We start from the raw sequence: 12,327 nt of genomic DNA, 5'->3' as shown, positions 1-12,327 counted from the left end.
GGTGGCGGAACTCATCCGCAAAGCGCGGATGAGGATCCGGGAGTTGGCAGGTGAGGACTTTAAGTGCATTTACATACCTTTAAAATTGGAATCGGGCCAATTCACCAAGGCCATGTTGGAACACCTACTGCGAGAAAACGAATCCTTGCAGTTTGCTCTGGATAGCTACACGGGCGAAATTTCTGTTTTGAGACCAGCCCACAAAATTTTTGATTCGGACGTCCAATTCGAGCTAAAAGTAACACGGATTCAGAGCAAAAAACCCCTAAAGGCTCTGACAGTTTTTACTGACGCGTCCGGAGGGTCCCACAAGTCCGTAGTGACTTGGAGGGATCCTCAGACTCAGCGGTGGGAGTCTGATGTCGCTGTGGTGGAGGGATCCCCACAGCTAGCTGAGTTGGCCGCAGTCGTCAGGGCTTTTGAGAAGTTCTCTGAACCCTTCAATTTGGTCACAGATTCGGCCTATGTAGCGGGTGTAGTATCTAGGGCACAGGATGCAATCCTGCAGGGTGTTCCCAACGAGGCCCTCAATGAGTTGCTCTCAAAGCTGGTTAGGCTAATCTCCCACCGAGAGCAACCGTTTTATGTAATGCACATAAGGTCCCACACCGACTTGCCGGGGTTCTTGGCCGAAGGTAATCGGCGTGCCGATGCCCTTGCGGCCGCCCCCGTGCAGCTGGCGCCACTCCCGGAGAAGTTCCAGCAAGCTAAGATCAGCCACCAGTTCCATCATCAGAATGCGCCTGGTCTGGTCCGGGAATTCCACCTGACCCGGGACCAGGCCAAGGCCATCGTGGCGACTTGCCCGTCCTGTAAGTCGCTCCCCTTGCCATCGGTGAGCGCAGGGGCTAATCCCAGGGGACTCCAATCCTGTGAGGTGTGGCAAATGGACGTTACTCACGTCCCTTCCTTCGGGAAGCAGAAGTACGTCCATGTCTCTGTGGACACCTTCTCTGGGGCAGTTTTCGCCTCTGCCCACACCGGGGAGAGGGCAAAGGACGTTCAGAAACATCTAGTCCAAGCCTTCTCCATGCTGGGCGTCCCCAAATTGATCAAAACCGACAACGCCCCCGGGTATACCTCCAGGGAATTTGCCGGCTTCCTGCAGCAATGGGGAATAGAACACAAGACCGGCATCGCCTATTCCCCCTCAGGTCAAGCCGTGGTGGAAAGGACTCACCAAAACATCAAACGGATGCTGAAACAACAACTCTCAGCATCCAAGCATGAGTCCCCCCAAGTCCAGTTGGCGAGAGCCCTGTTTACTTTGAACTTTCTAAATTGTTCATTTGAGTGTCTCAATCCCCCCATCGTGAGACACTTCGGGGCATCAGAGCAGAGCAAGGTCAGGGAGAGGCCGCCAGTTCTCATCAAAGATCCAGAGACCTGGCGGCAGGAGGGACCCTATGACTTAGTCACCTGGGGACGGGGATACGCTTGCGTATCCACGCCCTCAGGCCTGAGATGGGTCCCTTCCAAGTTCGTCCGGCCCTACGTCCCTAAGAACTCGGACAAAAGACCGTCAAGTCCTCAGGTGGGGCACGCGGCCCTCCGCAGGCGGAGGAGGTCCCTTTCCCCCAACTCCGAACCATTTTGTTATGACCTTCCTTTCCCCTTCCTAGGCTCCACGGAGTCCCTTTTCCTTTGGAGGATGGACCTCCCTATTAATTTTAAGTATTAATTTTCGTGTCAGTTTATTTTACAGAGCCGTATCCACCACCACCGGTCCACCCAGCATGTTCCCACCAATCTACCTCATCCTTCTGGGCCTCTCCATCGCCCCACATCTCCTGCATTTGTGGATTGTTCCTCAGCCTTTGGAGTTCGCTGGCGTGTGCTGTGTAAAATCGAGTTCAAGGGCTGAGGACGTCCGGACGTCCATCTCAAGGATGCAGGAGATGATCCATCACATCCAAAAGGAGTCCACAGGATGGCTGGATTCCCTCTTCGAAGGATGGGGCCTCGCTGGGTGGATCCGTTCCCTGATTCAGACGGGCATCGTGCTGCTGCTGGGGCTCATCGCCTTCGCCGGGGGCTTCGGGGTGGTCAAGCGGCTGTTGCTGAAGGCCCTCAGCAACAACATCAACATCAACCACGCTACAGTAGCCGACCCGGGTGAGCTCCAGCCACTTAACATCAGTGAGCAGCCAAAAGAAGACCCAAACGATGTCTGGTTTGACGAGGATGCCAAGGACTCTGTCTCCCCAGTTTAAGGACTTGTGTTTACCTCCCTCTCCTTCTTTTTCTTTTAAACACAAAAGGGGGAGATGTGGTGGTGCGTTTTTATTTATTTTATGTACGGTTTTACAATTTTGTATTTCCCCAATGGTTTGTTCCTGTCTTCCCCTATTTGCTGTATTGGTACATCCTTTTGTTCTGTTTTCCCGCCTGGTCCCCCTTTCCCGCCTTCCCAACACCTGTCCGTCATCCCCAAAACTGCCAAGTCATCCCCCTGTCCCCTCCCAGGTACCTTGTCTGTCACTCGGTGTTCCTTCCCCTCTGTCCAGAAACTTCTCCACAGGGCACCGAGTGATTGGACGAGGGCCTGGGGCCACTCCCCTGTCCCCTTCCCATTGGACCAGGCGGAATCACCCCACCGTGGAGCCACTCCCTTCCCCGTCTCCCATTGGTTTTCCCTCCCTGGTTTCCACTCCCATTCCCTTCCCAAATCCTATAATTGCCTGCCCCGAACCCCACTCGGGGTTCCAGCTTGGGGGGGTTTCCTGTTGGTGTATCTTCTTTGCGTTGGCCACGTTGGCTCCAGATTAAAGAAGACTTTTACCCCAGCAGATTCCGGCTTTTCCTTGCCGCCTTAGGGTAGCCGCTGCTGATTCAGGACCCACGGGGACACCTCTCAAACCCCATCAGGGCGCAGCGAGAGGTGCCTCATTGCCCGTCCTCACCCCAGGTGCCGAGCTAGCCGGGGTTGAGCGCAACATCAGAGGGCACTTGGGGCTGGGGAGCGCGGCACTCTACTCCCACTCCATGTCCAGAGTCAGCTGAAACAGCCACTCCAGCACCAGAGCCAACCTTCAGCTCAACCCCTTTTGAGCAGCCAGAGCCAACACCAACAGAGTCAGGCTGCTCTACTCCCACTCCATGTCCAGAGTCAGCTGAAACAGCTACTCCAGCACCAGAGCCAACCTTCAGCTCAACCTCTTTTGAGCAGCCAGAGCCAACACCAACAGAGTCAGGCTGCTCTACTCCCACTCCATGTCCAGAGTCAGCTGAAACAGCTACTCCAGCACCAGAGCCAACCTTCAGCTCAACCTCTTTTGAGCAGCCAGAGCCAACACCAACAGAGTCAGGCTGCTCTACTCCCACTCCATATCCTGAGTCAGCTGAAACAGCTACTCCAAGACCAGAGCCAACCTTCAGCTCAGCCCCCTTGGAGCAGCCAGAGTCAGCACCAACAGAGTCAGGCTGCTGTACTCCCACTCCTGATCACTCAACTGCAACAGCCACACCAGAGCCAGAGTCGACCTCAAACCCCTCTGAGGAGCCAATGTCAAGGCAACCTCTCTTGCCTGCTCCACATCCATACCAGATAGTGGTGAAATTCTTAACTCGGGTGCACCAGATACTGCTGGGCCTCATGAGAAAAAAGACATGGGCAGCAGGATGAACAGGATCCACTGCAGGCTGCAGTGGACCATGACCATTACATACTGGGGCAGTGCCTGCTCGTCCAAAGGCAGCCTCAGGTCAAAGGCGTCCTCTGTCCTGCCAATCTTCCTCCTCTGCATGCACAAATGCTGAAATTTATTTAGTTGTGTAAATAAAGTTGCCTGTTACCACTGTTAGCATGTGTTTGTAGTCCAGTCCAGTCTCCTGTGCAAGGCAAGGACTCCCAAGCCAGGCACCAGCAAAACAAAGCTCTGATGGGAGAAGGGACACAGGTCACAGGGGGCTACAGCTCTTGAGGACAGCAGTTGGGAACACTGTTTTATGCTGCCCAGCAGTGGAATCCCTGGGTGCGGGACTTGAAACTCAACTCTCATGACTCAGGGAACACCGTTCTAGAAAGTCTCAAGGCTGAAGATTGGCCGGACACAGGCTGAGGAGGAGTTCCACAGCCAGAAGTTCCACAGCCAGGAGCAAGGATTTCTGAGCAGTGGGCAGACCAGAAGAGCTTTGTGCCACCCCCAGTGTTGTGATAGATGAACTGTCCACAGCTCCCCTGCAGACACTGCTGGCACTCAGACTGACTCCACATCTGTCAAAGACATAAGGAATATTTTGGCAAAGTGCCTCATGTTCCCCTACTGAGCATCCTTACCACCCTCTCTGAGGAAGCCACATCCCTGTGCTAAGGCTGGAAAGCAAACACCCAAACCCAAACCCTTTACTTCTTCCCTAGCACACCCACCCCAAAGAAACTCAGAACCAAAATTAAAACAAAACACCCCCACCAAATAACACCCCCAAAAAAACCCACCTCCACATTAAAAAATTAAAACTGGACTATTGAATTAATTTCCCATACATTCATAAACTAGATTATCTCTGTGAAGAGGCATCATCTGGCTTTTGCATAACCAATACTTGGCAACTAAAGTTATATTAGGGGATTTTATTATAGGTTGGGTGTTAGGTTTTCTATCCCATATGCAATGGAATGTGAGGTTTTCTATCCCATATGTGAGGGTTTCTGTCCCATATTCAATGGCATGTGAGGTTTTCTATCCCATATATGAAGTTTTCTATCCCATACTCAATGGGATATTAGGTTTTCTATCCCATCTGCATATTTTCCCCATTCCCTGGAGCCTCTTGCACTTTTTGGAACCTCTGCCAGCAACATTCTACTCCTTGATCTCGGTTTTAATAGGTTCAACATATTAATTGTCAAACATTATTAGTGTTTGTTCTTAAGCACACATATGCTTTGGTCAGTACAGAATTCTTAAAAAAAAGGTTTGGCAAAGTAAATGGTTGATAAATCAAGGGAACAGAGAAAAAGTAAACTGTAAGGAGAATGTACATAAATAAATACAAACTTTTACCTTCATCAGGTAGCTGAGACTTCTTTCACTGAAGACATCCCTAAGGAATCCCATTTCCTCTTTATGATTTGAATCAGGTCTTAGCTGAGATGTCAAAAGGGCCAAAGTTTCATGCAACCCTAAATTTAGATTCAGGACAGAACAAAAACATTCTACACAGCATTTCTCACAGGACCTTCTACTGCAGTCTTAACAGTCACTACATTTATTTGGGTATCACATTGATGATCATCACATTTGCAGAGACTTGTGATTATCTCGTGTTTATCCACAGCTCATTTTGCAACACTCCCCTCATAAGTGTCAAGCACACCATCATATTAAGGCAAAATCTAACAAAGCAATATATATTTCTTAAGAAATTATCTTTCACATTTAACACTTCATGTTTATTACTCCTTGTTTCCAGAACCCTTTGTTTCCCCTCTTACAAATTTGAAATTTTAGTACCACAGCAGACTCTCAAACTGATTGAATGACCTTTTTTTGCACAGGTAGCAGCTCTACCTCCCCAGCAGCTTTGCTTACAAGTGTTATCCTGCCCCTTCCACTCTGAGGCACCTATAAAAAGCCAGGCCTGACCAGAGGAAGAAAGGATAAAGTGTAGATTTCCATTGTGGTGGAATCAAAGCTTGTGGCTAGTTTTCTAAAAAAATATTTAAATATCCCAATTTTGCAACACACAGAGCCAGACAAAGGCCAGATTTTTCCCGGTGAACCATGTCTGGGAACACAGGACCAAAACAAAACAGGAAATATAAAAAGGCGGAGGGGGTTCAAATCTATTCCTGTGGCTATTCTCTCCACGAACCTTAGAGTGGATTTTGATCCAGGAGACTCAAACTCACTCCTGCTTTAATCCTAAGCATCATTTATTATCTGTGACTTCTCCTGGGCAGCATACTGGAGAAGCTAGTAAAGTAGCCTTGAACAAAGACACTTATTTTAAGTTAAAAGGAAGGATATTTACAATGTTTATCAACCCCTGTTCAGAAAATATTAAGAAATGACACAGCAAGCAGCAGAGATATATGGGCTGATCTTTAGTAAGCACATGTAGAAGGCACTGTTACACTGAGGGGTCCAATTCTGCCTATCAGAATATATTCAGGTCTATCAGAATATATTCAGATCTATCAGAATATATTCAAGTCTATCAGAGTATATTCAGGTCTATCAGAGTATATTTGGGTGCTCTAGGGTTAGTAGGAAACTGATCCTGACAAACTTTATTAATTTTCACCTTTTACATTCCACCTTCCTTCTTGTAGGTAATTGCTCAGAAACTTCAGTTGAATTATCTTAATTCTATTACATTTTACTCCTATTTAAATTATTTTTATGTGTGAAACAGGTATGACAAGATTTCAGTCACTGCTCTGTTGAAAGCATGCAGCTGAATTACCTGAGTCTTCTGAAAGCACTGGCATGGCTTTGTTCTTACTCTTAGAGACAAATGTTCAACTTCAACCAAGAAGATTTTTCTTCTTTCTGGACTGTGGTTCAGAAGCACTCCTGAAATGAGCAAACATAATACCTAAGCTCACATATGCAAGAAAAATGTCAGGCATGTAAAAATAGCATTTTTTTTAGTTTTCAGTATAACCTGGATCGAGCAGAGTTCTGCAGTTATTCTGCTGTGCAAGTAACAATGTAAAATACTAGGTTATGTAATGAAATGTAAGTAAAATGAAAAAATACTAGGTTATATAATAACCATATTGTATCTTGGATAAAGCTGAGGCTGAAGAGAGTAGCTCTCAAGATAGGTCTAAATAACCATCTGAAAAAACAGAAGGGAAGGGATGTTTGAAAGCACTGGAAAACATCACGTGCAGAAACAGAGCATGCAGGAAGATGTCACACCACCAGATGTTCTGGGGCTTCCTAAAAGCTCATCTCAAAGAAATGTCCACATCCCTGGGATTCTGAGGAAACGAGGGTACACTTACATGCAGCTCCTTAAAGCTGGCAGGACTGGCACTCTACCAACCCTGGTCACAGGTACTAAGAATGTTATAAAAAATAAAGCTACTTCCACTGCCCAGAAATTGGTTTGGATATTTCTCTTGCAGATGACTCTTGTTACCGAGAGCAAATTACTCCAGAGAAATATTTTTATTTTTATTTTAAAGAAAATCAAAACTGAATCCATGTATGTAATTGCCAGTCCAAGAATAAACATGTTTCAGGGCACTTACAATCTTTTACATGCTTATAAAATTCATTGGAGTAGTTTATAAAAATAAACCTCCGTAACAGCACAACATACTCCAGCTCTTTGCTGAGTACAAAAAAGGATGCTCCTTGTGTTTCTATTTGTAGATAAGTCTCTCAGAGTTTTATTGTATGAAACAAGTTTGACGGTCTTCCAATTCAAATTTTCTTGATTAGCTGCCTGAAAATACCATAGTACTGCATGACAAATTAGCATTTACTTATTTAGAATTTTCTTGATTCTTGAGTTTCTCTACAACATAGTGATATACTAAGCTCAACAGTCAGCTGTGTTTTACACCCTGTATTTTCTACCACTACAATTAATTAATCCATCTGGGCATAGGTGGACTTCTCTAAGTAAAGGAACTGAGTGTTGAAATTTCACTCTAATCCATGGATTGTGCTCCAGTGCATTATATATACTATACCTTTATTTAAACACTCTTATGACCTATTGCTTAGAAGAAATAAACATTTCACTCAACACGCTTCATGCCAAAGGAATTTATAGGCAATTCATTCGACTGCTTTGGTTCCTTGACTATGGCATTTCATTTGACATATATTTAAATCATCTCAAATTATTAGAAAGAACTTTAATTGCATGCTTCATCTTTGCAACAATGTGGTTCCTACAGTCAAACCTATTTTGCACTAAACCCCACGAAAAGCCAAGATATTTTCTAGATTCTTAGTGAAAAATAGCCCACACAGGAACCTGGAAAACACACATTTCAGCATCGTAAAAACCTGACAGCAAACTCAGGAGTATCAGAATTAGTCTAGGCACAGCAATCAAAATGGAGACTTCCCCTAGAGGCATCTTCCATGCTCTGTAAAGATCTCGTTACACAGAACTGCCTGGAATGAACACTCCAAAGAATGAAAAGCATTCCATACCCAGGGCTGGCTTCAGAGCTATGACAATCAGCCTCAGCATGTGGTATTTTGCAAGATGGGTCTCAAAACCACAAATCACTGCAGCATCAATAGGCACAAATACATTTTTCCTCTTTAAAAATATCTACCTAAAAGTTAATTCATTTTTCACACAAAATGTGAAAAATGCTAAGAGCTAAATAAAGGGCTAATAAAGAGCTAAATAAACCCAACTGATGCTTGCCATAGGGTCAAAACAGAAGATAAAACAGAAGTGTAACAAGATCTGGCATATCCCTATTAACTTGTAGAATAAACCTATTGTGGTTCACAGCCTAACACTACATAAAGCTTCTGTAATCCAGATTGTACCATTCAAAGCACTAGTTGCTTTCAGAAAGCATCTGCAGTTTAACATTTTACACGACCCTAGCGAATAGGTCAGAAAATCCATCAGTATCCTGACCGGGCCATAGGTGATAGCTGACGGCCACACAGATTTCTCCTCCTGTCAAACCTGAGCGATGCTCTTTCGCGGGGTAGCGTAGGTACTGTAGCAGGGAAAAACTCTACTCTGGTGCTGCCCGAGCACAGACAGAACCGCGCATCCCTGCTGGGCACCGCGGGCCGGACTCTGCCCCAGAGCCCCACGTCAGGGGCGGCCCCGGGCTCAGCCGGGCAACCCTCGGCCGGCCCGGGGCCCGCCCGACACCCCACGGGCAAGGGCTGTCCCGCCCCAGGGAGAGCTTCGTGTGAGCTCCACCGAGCCGCTGATTCTGCCGGAGGCGACACCCGAGGGCCCAGACCGCCTCACGGCCGCGTCCGGAGGAGGCTGCGCTCCGCACGGAGCGGACAGCGGCGGCCCTGCCCGAGCTGCTCGCCGAGCCGCGAGGCCGCCCTCAGCAGCGAGCACATTCCCGCACCACTGCGAGGGTGGTGGAGGGCCGTACGTGTCTGGCAGGGCGGCTCGGAGGCGCTGGTGTTCCCCTGGCCGCTGCAGACCCTCACGCTGAAGTTTCCTTCTCTCGTGCCCTCAGGGCTCCCAGAGCCGCCCTGGGCTCTGGTGGAGCAGGCCGGGGCTGCTCCATCCCGGGGCACTGGGCAAAGCCATTCCTTGGTGTGGGTTTGATGTTCCCCACACAGACAGCGCCGGGCTGTTTTGGGGGCTGTTTTGGGGAATTGGGGCTGTTCTGAAGACTCGGCTGCAGCCCTGCTCAGAGGGACCGGGAGAGGCCCAGCAGCACGGAGCCAGCCTGTCTGGAGCACTGGGGCACCGAGCAGGACGCAAAACCTGCTACAGAGAGGTGCCACTGGCCACAGCAGCAAATGAGGAAATCTTCCTCTGGCTGCAGGTCAGGGAGCAGCGGGTGTGATCAGCGGCGTTCCATGCCCCTGTAAGGTGGAGGTGGAGATTGGAAGAGCCTCTGGAGGGACTGGCTGGACGCTGCAGTGGTCAGTGTGACACGGAGCTGTGGCCGGCCTGGTCAGTGCAGGTCACTCTGGCCCCTCTGTTTGGAGGCACAGGTCACCTCGGGGCTGGAGCCCAGCTGGAGTCAGGAGAGGCTGCGCTCAGCAGTGCCTCTGGAGTTGATAATCTCTCTCTGATTCCCGTGTGGTTCATGTGCCACTTCCCAAACAGCACGGAGAAGCCCACCTCTGCCTTTAGTGTGCTTTGAGAAAGCCCAGCTCAAACCTGCTTAGTTTTCTAGTGAGGGAATTTGTCTTTCTCCACAGGCTGCAGAACCCGGGAGTAGGTTGCCAAGTGTGGACAGTTGGATGTTTTCCTTTCACTGACCACTGGGGCTTTGGGGTCCTGTGTAAATCCATGGGGCAGAGGGATGCTGGGATCAGGTGGCAGTGCTGGCTGCTGGAACGTGCCAGGATCCTTGTCTGCAAGCTGCAGTTGAGTGCATTCTGTAATTCCTGAACCAGAGGTGCTCACCTGCCTCTCCCATCGAGTGGGTTTGTTTTTTGGGGTCCTGTATTTCTTTCTTGTTGTCTTCCACAAATCCAGGGAAAAACACGCATTTTATTTCAGTTCTTCTCCTCACCTAATCCTCTAGCTGCTCATCTAGAGGTCTCTTGCAGCCCCTGATACTGAAGGAGTCTTTTCAGGGTTACCTAGGGGCTCTGTGGGGTGAGAGCTCATGGATGAAGTGCTGCTTGTGGCCAGGGAGCAATGGAATGGCAAGCAGCTGGCTCTCTGGGTAGAGAGGTCTCATTTCTAGCTAAGGGAACCTATTTCTGGCTCTGATCCACAAACTGGGTCAGGTCCAGGCAGTTCTCTCTGGACTGCCCACACTGGTAAATGCAGCTGCCTCAACTTCTAATTTTTCTTTTTTTCAGACTCCATTGATGATGTGTCTTATGACCTCCTGGAATGCCATGGCAAAAGGAACCTTCTTTTCAGCTGCAGGGGTGGCACCTTCATCATGTGCTGCCCTTCTGGAGCAGGAGCTGCTGGCACATCAGCCATTGATCTGAGGGAATGAAGCAGGGTGCACAGGAGAGCATTTCTCAGAGCCAGAGGCCATGGAACAGGGTGGATGCAAGCTTGGGGAGTTCACCTCATATTAAAATCCTCTGTGGCCTATGGGGAAACAGCAAATCTCTCTCTGCAAAGCCTAAGACTGGAATATGCCAGCACCCATCATGCCAATATGTCCCTGTCTTGTTTCCAGACAAACCTCCTGTTAAACCTGCCAGAGTTGCCAAGATGACCAGAAAAGTGAGGGCCTTTCAGACAAATCCTCTTCCCCTTGAAGACCTCTCTGAGCTCCCCAGCTCCTTCTGATCTCTGCCCCATCCTTGGCTTTCCACCCCTCTCCCTGCCTCAGGAGCCATTGCTGGGAAGGATTTACCAGCTTTGGGAACTGGGAGCTTCAAGATTGAAGACTTCCAGCAGGAGCCCCAGTTCCCAGATGTACCCAGTACATCTGTAAATCTCCCCCACAACTGTTATTTGCTAAATGGAGCAGTCCCAGCAGTGCTGTATTTCATCCCAGCATTTATTTAGCTTTATTTTTTGTGCTGTACAATGTGGCTGCTTCAGTGAGGCCGTGGTCCCCCCACCTTCCCCTGCCTGGCCTGGCTGTCCCCAGGGCACCTTGCTGAACTCTCCCATGGTGCTGCTTACTCCTGGGCTTGTGTCACATGTCCTTTCTAGAGGATGATTTTATTCAGCAAACTCCTGGTGCAGGACAGCAAAGCTGCAGAGATGAGCACAGACGCCAACAGAGAACCTGGGTGTGCTGAGGCAGGACATGGAACTGATGCAGGCCAAAACTGCCCCAGGGTCACCCCATTCCAGTCAGGAGTGTGGTATCAGGGCTACCAAACCGTGAAGTGTGGTAGCCCCTCTGTGCATCCCTGTGGGATGAGGAGGACAAGGCAGGGGAGTGTGTGAATGGGGAGGGAAGAGCTTCCAGGTGTTCTGGATGAGGTGTGGTAGAGCCAGGGCAGCCTTCCTGTGCACCTCAGGTGAAGTGCTGAGGGAGTGACCTTCACACAAAGCCTTGGGTTTTCCCACTGCATTCCCCAGGTGCAGCAGAATGTCAGAGAAGGAATCAAAGCACGGAGGATTTCCAGTGAAGGAGATACTGGGAGGAGTTGGACATGTGTTCTTCCATTCCATAAAACAAGGAAAACCAGGGGCCAGAGAGAGGGATAAGGAGTTTCCAACGTCTGCCAATCCCTGGTGACTGCCCTCCCTGCCCTGCCAGACCCTCTGGCACAGATTCCAAAGCTGTGGGGCAGATCATGAGGGTGAATGTCCTGGTTCTGGCCAGGATGGGGTAAATTTTTGCCATAACCAGGACAGGGCATGGCCAGGACGTGGAGGTTGTTCTGAACCACTCCACAACATTTTCCAGGGACAGGGGAAGAAATCTCCGCTGGATAACATGCATGACAGCCTGGTTGGGTACTGCCAGGCTCTATGGGGTGGATGGTTGCATGTGAATTGTCCCAGTCCATTATTAATATTGTTGCGGTTACTGCTCATTTTCTTGTTTCATTGCTGTTTCCATTATATTGTTCTTGTCTCAACCCACAGTCTTTAACTTTTGTGCTTCCAGTTCTATTCTCAAGCCCACCAGAGAAGGGAGGGGAGAGGGAGAAGGGAGTGAGGAGCAGTGGTTTGCAGTGTTCCAGTGGAAACACCAGACTGGGGAATGCCATTCCCAAACCACAAAAGTGAGTGCATGAGCACTCTCCATCTCAG

This window comes from Lonchura striata, chromosome 27, assembly GCF_050655825.1.
Source record: "Lonchura striata isolate lonStrDom1 chromosome 27, ASM5065582v1, whole genome shotgun sequence".
Classification (NCBI taxonomy): Eukaryota; Metazoa; Chordata; class Aves; order Passeriformes; family Estrildidae; genus Lonchura; species Lonchura striata.
The sequence above is the reverse complement of the archived record's forward strand: the minus strand, read 5'-3'. Positions refer to the sequence as shown.